The 9716-nt window shown below is 37.4% G+C and overlaps 1 protein-coding gene across 6 annotated transcripts in view; it reads right to left on the reverse strand.

Moving 5' to 3' along the window:
* Positions 1-2506, reverse strand: part of TRDN (triadin) — a 232542-nt gene extending 230036 nt beyond the window's left edge. For 2 of the 6 annotated variants that reach the window (XM_041423670.1, XM_041423667.1), the window contains exon 1: positions 2372-2505. The gene's annotated coding sequence lies outside the window, so the exon portion shown is untranslated. Of the gene's footprint in view, positions 1-2371 lie in introns of all 6 variants that reach the window. The other 4 variants (XM_041423671.1, XM_041423672.1, XM_041423668.1 and 1 more) reach the window with 3 other exon arrangements.
* Positions 2507-9716: the final 7210 nt, after the last annotated feature.

Raw genomic sequence — 9716 nt, forward strand, 5'->3', positions numbered from 1 at the left:
TATAACTTATATTACTATAAGCTAGGTTCAGGGAGGGCACTTATTGCAGCCTTTCAAGGTAGACTGCATTTGGATGACCTTTAGCAGCTCAGTGTAACATGCTTTTCCTTTTCTTTTGATTACTCTATTCTAGTTATTCTTAATGAGTATTGCTCATGTAAAAGTGTGGCTTTACTTTCACATCTAGAAAATCACTCAGAAGCTGTTTCACAGACAAGTTCTATGACACTGAAAAAGAAATATCTGGAGCTGACCCTTTTTAAGAAATAATTACAACAAGTAGGCTATAATAGTCTTTTTCTTCTTTTCTTCTTTCTGTATCCAAGCTTGACCATGGACAGAATATAAAAAGTTGCCAAATGATTATTAGAGATTGGGACTGGCTCTGACACAACATGAATTACCACTGTCAAGTACTGATTGAGAACTGTTCAAATACACCAAAGTTTTTGGCGTTGGGTCAAAAATGTCCTTGCAAAGCAAGGTGACTTCAGTTCCCATGACTTTCCTTGAGAACTGGAATTTTCTGAAAAAATTCACTGACTTTTAAAAAAAATTATTTGAAACCAAGTTTTTATGTTGAAAGAACAAGACTCAGAAATATATCACACAGAAATACCTAGACAAAGAGCAAAATTGCTCCTAAACTTCAGATTTCAAACCCAGCTCCAAATTTCCAGTCATACATTCTAAATTTTCCTCACATCTTAGACTTATGAAAAGTTTCAATAGAAATCTGCATTTAGTGGTTTGTTTTTTTCCAGATATGACCACCGTAAAGCACGTTGCCCAAAACAGATGGAGAGAAAGAAAATATTAAACAAAAGTCTGATGTGAAAAGACAGAGACAAATAAATGTCTTCATACCAAGCACTTGAGAAAAAAAAAATGGAGTAAAACTAAGTATCAAGTATCTCCAGTAATGTGAACCCTTTTTGGGAATACTGTGGTTTTTATAAATTCAGCTTTAAACTGTCTGCTCGGGCTGACCTTCCCAACCAAGGGGAAATCTCATCTTCCTTTCCATTTAATAGTTTACTCTTCTGCTTGATATGGCACATTATGTACCACACGCTGTTAGACACTCAGGCTAGAATGGACCTCCCCTAGTCACATTGCCAAAGTATTTACCTTGTAAATAAACCAAGCCAAAGTGTCAGGAGGTCCATCTGGATTTTGGCACTTTCATACTTTTCTGAGAGCTGACACTCAGTATTTGGCACAGTGGATTAAAAACCATATTCAGGCACTTTTTGTCCTGGATATCTCTGTGTGCAATACAGCTGCAGGTCTAAGAGGGGTTTTGGTGAGAGTTTGTGTCTCCTGTGTTTTGTGTTTGTTTGGGATTTTTTTTGAACTTCAGGTTTTTCTGCTGTTGCCAGGTCCCTGTTTGCCCAGGGACATCAGGACCTCCTTGAATTATGCCTTTCCACAGACACAATAGATATCAACTCCTGGAAGTAGATAAATAATTTTCTAATGAAATAAAAATCCTGCAGATGAATTAACTCTCTATGTGCCACAGTCACCCATCTGGCAGTACAGAAACACATAACACAAAATGCTGAAGAAGAAATTGAATCTGTTATTTGTCACAAATATACAGGGAGACAGATAGAGAACAAAGGAGAAAAGTATAAAGCACACAAAGTATTTCAGCAATTACCATCTTTAAGAAAGAAATTACATTAAAGAAACCAGATTTATAAAAAAAGTTTGTTTCTACAATGGCCATAATTTTTCTTTATGCTTCCTCTTTCTTTCTCCTACATTCTAGTCACAGTCTTGGAGAGATCAAAGCTGGAATTGCAGATGAAGAACCCACTTTATTATTATTATTACTATTATTATTATTATTATTATCATCCTCAGTAGTTAAAAAGAAAATCTAATCTGGGAGCTTTTTCATTAGGCAATTTAGCTTCTTTACAGAGTAGAAGACATGAATTAGTAAATTCAACCTTGTCAGTGCTGACAGCTGTGACTGCACTGAAAAAAGTATGTCTAAAAGTTAAAAGATCTTTTAAAAGGGAATATAATTTTGAGCATTGATGTCTTTACAACTCATCAGAGCACATATATATTAATTTTCCTTCAATAATACACCACCATTTGTCATTGTCAATCCATTTAGATTCCTGTCCAAGTTCCAACACACGTCCATAGTCAACTTCCTAAGGCAAACCAAAAAGAATATTTCTCTGCAAAGCATTTTCTGAAAAGAATTGCTAGGTCTTTCTTTCTCATCTCCAGTCACCCTGAAAGACCAGAACACAAATAGACCAAATGTAGAGGACTACAATGATCCTTAAAGGACAGCTACACCATTTCTCTTCCAAATTCCCAGTTTAAATGAAAATAAAAGTATTACCCCAGAGGCAAAAAGCAGAAGATCCTCAGCTGCGTCCCCAGAGATCAGAAGGCAAGGCAAGGGCATTGGGGACTTTTGGAAGCTCCCGGATGCATTCCCAGGGCCTGAGGAAAGCGTGCAGCGCTGGTACAGCTGGCACAAAGCGCAGCTGCCAAGGAGCTGTTGGCAGGTGCTCCCTGTGGGGTGAAGGGGCCGTGCAGCCAGGGCCAGCAGGGCAGCACGTCGAGCTCTTGTGCAACCGCCAAACAATCCAGACCAGGACACAAATATTTTCTGGAGGATCTGGTCTCCAGTATAAGGGCTTGTGCTTGAGGTCATTTTGTAGGTCTTAGAAGTAATTATATCTATACTTGTGGTTTTTAAAATTCATAGGCAGTCTGTGAAGTGGCTGTTTGACTATAAAATCCTATTTTATGTGCCTTGTACCTTAAAGATGTTTTTCTCTGGTCATCCCTGCCTCTTCTGCTTTCCTCAGCTAACTGGAAAGTTCAGGGTTTTGTGCAAATTCATGTCAGGAGAAAGGTTTTGTGAAGAAAATGTAGCAGAATATTTGGATTCTGCTTCACCTAACAATGTTGCCTTATGATGAACAAGGAAAAAACATGTTTATTGTTACAGAGGTGCAGACAATTGATAAAGGGATTTTGGTTTTCTTGTATTGTGGTTTTGTGCATTTTTTTCCTTAAGAGAGGGAAAGCAGCTAGTCTTATAGTCTATCTCTGAAGAAGGCAGATATAACAATACTGCTATTTTCCACATTTTCAGAGTAACAACAAAAAGTTGTTATCTGTTCTACAAATAAGAACCAGAGCACGACAGCTGAATGGGGCAAACCTTTGCTTCAGCTGCAGAAATAACAAAGGCCACACAACATCAGATACACAAACTCAGGACTGAAAGCACAATCCACCAGAACATGCATTTTGCACAATCAACCAGAACATACGCTTATCACATCCCCAAACTTGAGCTAATGTTCAAAATCATGTTTGTGACCCATATACAGCAAAGAGGTGCCTGACAGAAATGTGGGTGTTCCACAGCCCTGGGAAGGTTATGCAGAGGCAGAAGACTGCAAGTAGTGAGTGGTTCATGCCACAACCACAGTTATGGTCCCAGTTCCCCTATGTTACCTGAACTGACAAACCTGCTCTGTAAATAATGCCATCCCACTTCCTTCAATGCATTTGTCAAATGAGTCCTTCTTACCCCCATTCTCCCCACCAGTAAATTTTGGTTTTAGTTAAAAACCCCCCAACTTTTCATTTGTCATGGTAGTTCCCTGAGAGCAACAGGCAAACACTTCTGGCAGACTAAATCCTAATGGTCTTTTTAAACCACTCTGAGTAATATATCCAGTTTTCCACTCCATACTAACACCAGTGGATTGGAACAGAAATTTACTCTTGTTCTTTTCCTTCTAAAAGACTGGCATCAGTGCATAACAGAAAGACAAAAAAACCTCTTTTGTATTGTCTGAGTATAAAATGTCTATCAACCCTTTTATTGGAGACAAAAAGTGTGGAGGATCAGGCTCTTAAAGCTGGTAGTCCTGAAGTAAATTCATGTCTTGCATAGTCTGGGTGTTTTTTGAGGGGTTAATTTAAAACACCTGTCACTCTTAAGTACAAGGCAGTTGGAGTATATTAATATTCTGCTGAATTATTTAAAAGATATGACTAATGCTTCGTGTACCATAAGACTGTTATCTGCAAAAATAACATCTGTGTCAGTCATTGCTGAGGGGTTAGGATTTCGTCTCTGGCATTTATCAGTGTTTCTGAGTCCTTAGTGTGAAGGATTCTTCCAGGTTACCAACTCTCCTGCACCTTCAGGTGTAAAACCCAACCTACAGACTCTTCCACATTGCCCGTTTTAATCATGGATGAATAAGAGTAAAATTTGGAGTCTCCTTCCTGAGTAAAATCTCATAAACTTTCTGATAAACTAAAGACTGTGGAGTAGATATGTTAGACAGTTTGGTGTAATATAAGCATTCTTTCAAGAAGGTAGAAAATTGTTTTGTCCTGGGAAAGAGCAATATTATCTAATGCAATAGCTCAGGGGACTGAACTGAATACAATCTACTCACTAAAAAAGAATTCTCAAAGTGCTGTGGCAGTGATCTTGTGTCCTCATATGTATAAAGATTTCTTCAGTTGCCCACCAGAAATGAACCACTAAGGAGAAGAAAAAAGAGCAAGCACAACATTTAATTTATGGTGCAACATACCTTTCCCCCATGGTATCTCTCTGATATTAGGTGAAGAATGTTTGGCTGTGCAAGTTATTTCTGATAATTATCCGGAAGAAGCTTTCTGTAAGTTGTTGATCGTACATTGCTGTAGAGGTTCTGTCACCAAAGAACCTCTTTCTCACCCAGCTTGATAAATTAAAGGCCAATTTTCAGAGTTTTCAAAGATCTCAGCTAAAGCAAGTGAGAACTGTGGGAATTTTCGAACCAAAATGTTGATTATGTACTTTCTTGCTTGTGTACTTGCATTGCATATGCAATCAATAATTGTAAACATAAGTATTTAATTGAAAATATGTATATGCCATGATTATACTGAAAGGAAATTTTATTGAGTTACTGAAAATTTTGCAGTCACTTGATCAGCTGCCCTTCATCCAATGCACAACATAGCTGGGAATTTGAGTCAGATTATGGAAAGAATGTGTGAATGAATGAATGAATGAATGGTAGCCACACATTTTATTCCTTTATTGTTTGCTATTCTCAGTGTAAGAGGGCATATAGTATCAGTTACATTTCTTTACAAACCTCATGGTCTGCTTTTATGTACTTATTTATAAAATAATCCTGTCATACACTCCACGGAACTCAAACCTTATTTCCATAACTGGGAGTATTAGGATATTGTCTCTCAGATTTTAGTTTAATTTTGTAAACTTTTCTAGTTTGCTTTGTTCTTCTTTGGAGTACTACAGATACACTGTACAAAATCCAGTAGTTTGTGATTTGAGTGTTATCTAGTAGACTCACACAGTGGTAGCAGCTTACCTCATCATCTTCACAGGTTATGTAAATCCCAGGACAAAATACTGGAAAATTCTGGGTCTCAAAGCATTCCACCAGTGGTCCAGATGTAAGGCTATGGAGTGCCCCAGCTTGGACAGTAGCAGCGTTGTGCTACTTGTGCCTAAACATGCTTGAAAGCAGGGATCTACTGCTGTAGCACGAACTGCAGGAGGCACAGGGAAGTGGTTACCTTGCTTTTTGGGTGGTGCTACCCTTCACCAGAGGAGGTATTAGACATAAGAATGCCTTTGGCACACTAAAAGGATATGAGTACATCAAATTTACTCACTAAATGCTCCGATCCAGGTGCATGCCAATGCTCCGGTCATGAGAACTATTTTCTGACAGAATATTGGGCAGAAATTTATGTCCACAACTCTAAAGAAGAGGTTAAGAGCTTGACTTGAATGTGTCTCTCTCTTAGTTGCTACAGTTTTTGCATTTCTATTAACATTATTTCAGTTGTGCCTCAGGAAAATTAATTGAAACATTACTAAGTGGAATCTAAATGATTATTTAACAAATTTGTGCAAGAATCTGGAACCCAGTGTAACAATTTTACACCTGTGATTGCCTCCTGTGTCTGTTGCTCAACATCAAAATAGTATATGGAGTAGTCATCTGTCACTATTAAAAACAAAAAATCAGAACTATTAAAATGTACACTCAGCATGAGAATTTTAAATACTTTGACACATTTTTGTGAAAAAAACCACACTTAGATGCTATTTTTCAAATAATTAACATTATTGATTCACTGCTAAAAAGATTATTTGCATAATTTTTAGGATATATAATTAACACAGTGATTTGTATGAATACTTTAGTCTTGAAAGGGTTTTGAAAGGTTCTCCTTTCAAATCAAGCTTCTATTTTTACAGTCACAACCAATAGGGCGAAATTAAATACGTATGCCTTGTTCTTTATGGTGTTCATACTTATGTTACACAGAGAATAAGAGTGTATTTTGAGGCTGTTTAGAAGGAACCACTGGTGAGAGAAATACTGTGCCTCAGCCTTCTGACAGCCACACAATGTAATGTCATTGAGGTGGAGGAATTCCAGTGGCAATTGAAATTTTACTCATTGTTACAGCAGATAATGGCTTCTCACACCTCATGACTTCGGAGACAATTCCAGCATTTTGTCCCAGCTAAATTCAGAAAAAAAGAACCAAACCTGGCTGCGTGAAAAAGTATGTTTAGAAAACATGAATGCCAAAATTCAAAATCAAAAGGACATTATATACCAGTAAATGCAAGATAAGGGTGGCAGAAGTATTATTCTCTTATCCTTCCTGACTTGAAAATAGAAAAAAATAATCAGAATTTGAAGTTTTTTGTGTTATACACACTTCCCCTTTAAGGTAATATAGGGTTGGAGTCATGGTGATCTCAATGAGCCAAAGCAAGCTTGTAACAAAAAAATCCCCTCACTTTCTTTCATTACTGCATCTTTGGTTGTTGTGCAATTAATACACTAATTTTGCAAAGAGAGAAAATTCTGAAGAATCTCCTGACATAAAAGGCAGGAAATCTAACACATGAATCAATCTAACACATGAAACATACTGTCTGGTCATACCTGCCAATGAAATACCAAAAAACCCAGAAATAAAATAATGATACTTGATGTGAGAAGACTTGTGTTTTTCTTCTGCTATTAGAAAAGGCATTCTTCAGCCAAAATGTCAGCTCATTGGTCAGATTGTATCAATATACTGCAGCGATTTTACAAATCAATATCTACTTTACATTCCCTTCCTGGAAAATTTTAAAACCATCACCATGTTTTGGAGAGTCAGAAACTCTACTATCGCTGCACTTGATGACTTGTCAGCTGAAGGCTTGGCTTTTCATTGCAAAACCAGGCACATACATACTTGATTGTAAAGAATTCCTTTAAAAGTTATTTCTAAAATGACAGCCTCCTTTCTCTCTCATTTCCCTCTGGAACACTTTGCATTCACAAATTGGATCTTTTGTCTTCCAGATTTTCAAAAATTTCCTGAATCTTTGCAATGTCAGATTGATTCTGTCACTGAGTTTGAGGTGAAGTTAGGCACTTCTTGATAGCCTTGTTTCACTATAATATCTCCAAGTCCTTGTTAAAAAGATTTTAAATTTATCATTTGTTCCTTCAGCTTTAGAGATCTCCTGCCACTAAAGAAGCACCAGAACTAAATATTCCCCTGGTATTTTTCACACATCTACTGTCCTCTGACAGTTTGCTTACACTGCAAGGACACACAGACGTTCTGCCCTGCAGACCTGCTCTATCTGCTCCCATCAGGTTTTGCCCTTACTCACCTTGGAGCACCAGTGCCACCAATGACAATCCAAACCAGTGAACGCTCTGAGACATTTTGAGCCCCATTTCTGCAGTGAAAGCTTGCTACCACCCCAACAAGTCAATTCCTTAGCTCTGCAGAACTGAGGTGGATACGTGGGCTGATGAATAGCAATGGATCACTTTGTGTTGCAAGGATCATCAGAAATAAGCTGTACAATTGCCATGTTGTAGTCGCTTAGACTGGAGATGATCAGCACAACACAAAATATCTCCAAGTCTATCAGTAGTTACACCAAGCTAAGTTTTTCTTGGAGCAGAAGAAATTAATTATCCTAATGCAGTTCATTCAGTCTCTATTACCAAAAATCCTGCTGCAGACATTGGCCAGATAAAGGCAGAACTAGCCACAGGCCTTTTGTTCCCTTGTGAGTCTCCAGGTACTGTTTCTAACCACATGAAGCCACACCTGTCCCTTAAGGCAGGGTTTTTTTTGTTACTTTAATACACTATATCAAGGAACTTAGAAGCAGCTACTGACAAACAGCTTCCCTCTGGATGCGCCCAGCACCAGGCAGGGAGTTGGCAGCTCCCCCTTTATGTTTATAGTGGTCTCACATAATGCCAATAGCTTCTTTGGTGACTGCAAAATCTCCAGTACCTGTTGTAGATGTAAGGTTGAACATAAGCACCAGCCAAAACCAAAACCCACTAAGTACCTGTTGCCTTAATTTCAAGGTCTGTCCTATTTTGCAAAACAAAATTATGGAGCTGATAATCACAGCCATCCTTTGAGAGCTTCACTGTCTCTGCACACCTACCAGCTTCTAGCTGACTTGACAGCCTTCCTAATTTATGAGACAGTTGCATTAATGTTTCTACTCCTTCCATTTTAGGGATTCAACTCACTCATCTGAGTTCTCCCTGCCAAATCTCCTTAAGGATCAAAATTCAGGTGCAAGATATGGACACCTCTGTATTTCAAATTTGAGCCTGAAGTGTAGACTAAAAACTAAATAAAGGACAAAGCCAATGGTTAAAATTTACTGAAGAAGAAAAGATTTATTATTCTGAACAAAGTATTGGAGCATTGATAGTCAGTGGTGAGTAGTAGCGAAAAATTCCATGGAAATTATAACACCTCTAAGTGAATGTATAAAGCTATGCTGGTTTTCCATTGCAAAGACTTAAATACAGTCTAGTTACAAAAAAAAATATAATGGTGCATATCAGGACCGAAGGGATCTGTGAAACTACTTCTAAGTAGTAGAAGCTCTCACCCTAGAGGAGCTGAAATGTATCAAGTTTTAACTTTATTGTGAATGAGCAGCGATATCAATTTACCCATGTCACTCTTCATTGCAGTGTAACAGTGGTTTGGAAAGAGAGAAAAAAGTTTGCACGAGAATTGTGATAAATAGAAATATTCCCTTCAAAAATAGTCCTGTGATTTTGTCCTTCATTTAAGCCTTCTTTAGGGACTCCAGACTCTTACATGTAGTTTACAGTTTACCACTGACTGAAATTATCCTTGTGGCTCAGAGCATAATGAATGTGCCTCTAATATTGACAAGGTTCCTTTTTAAAGTTTATTAATTATTTTGGTAGTTTGTCTATTAATGAAATCACTGAAGATTTCAACTTGACATGCATTTCTTTGCACCAAGATATAATGAGTTCATTAATCAATTTACTTCTGCTGTGTTTCTTCCTAAAGTAAAAGTATGTAATCTCTGTCTCTTTCTCTCCCCCTCTCTCTCTCTCTGCTTTAAATATGGATGGATCACTTGGCTGAAAACTCTTGGGGTTTCTGCAAACTGAATTAAAATAATTCTACTAATTGTCACTGACTAAAAACTAAATCACAAGATTGTCCTCCTACATACTATCAAAATTTATATGACATATACAATGATATATATTCTATTTATTGTAACTATTACTACAACTAAAACAGATTTTGAAAGTTACATGGAATGAAAAGGAAAGTTTGAAAGCAGAGGATTAGTTTTT

Source organism: Onychostruthus taczanowskii, unplaced genomic scaffold (genome assembly GCF_017590055.1).
Source record: "Onychostruthus taczanowskii isolate IOZ18803 unplaced genomic scaffold, ASM1759005v1 scaffold8, whole genome shotgun sequence".
Lineage (NCBI taxonomy): Eukaryota > Metazoa > Chordata > Aves > Passeriformes > Passeridae > Onychostruthus > Onychostruthus taczanowskii.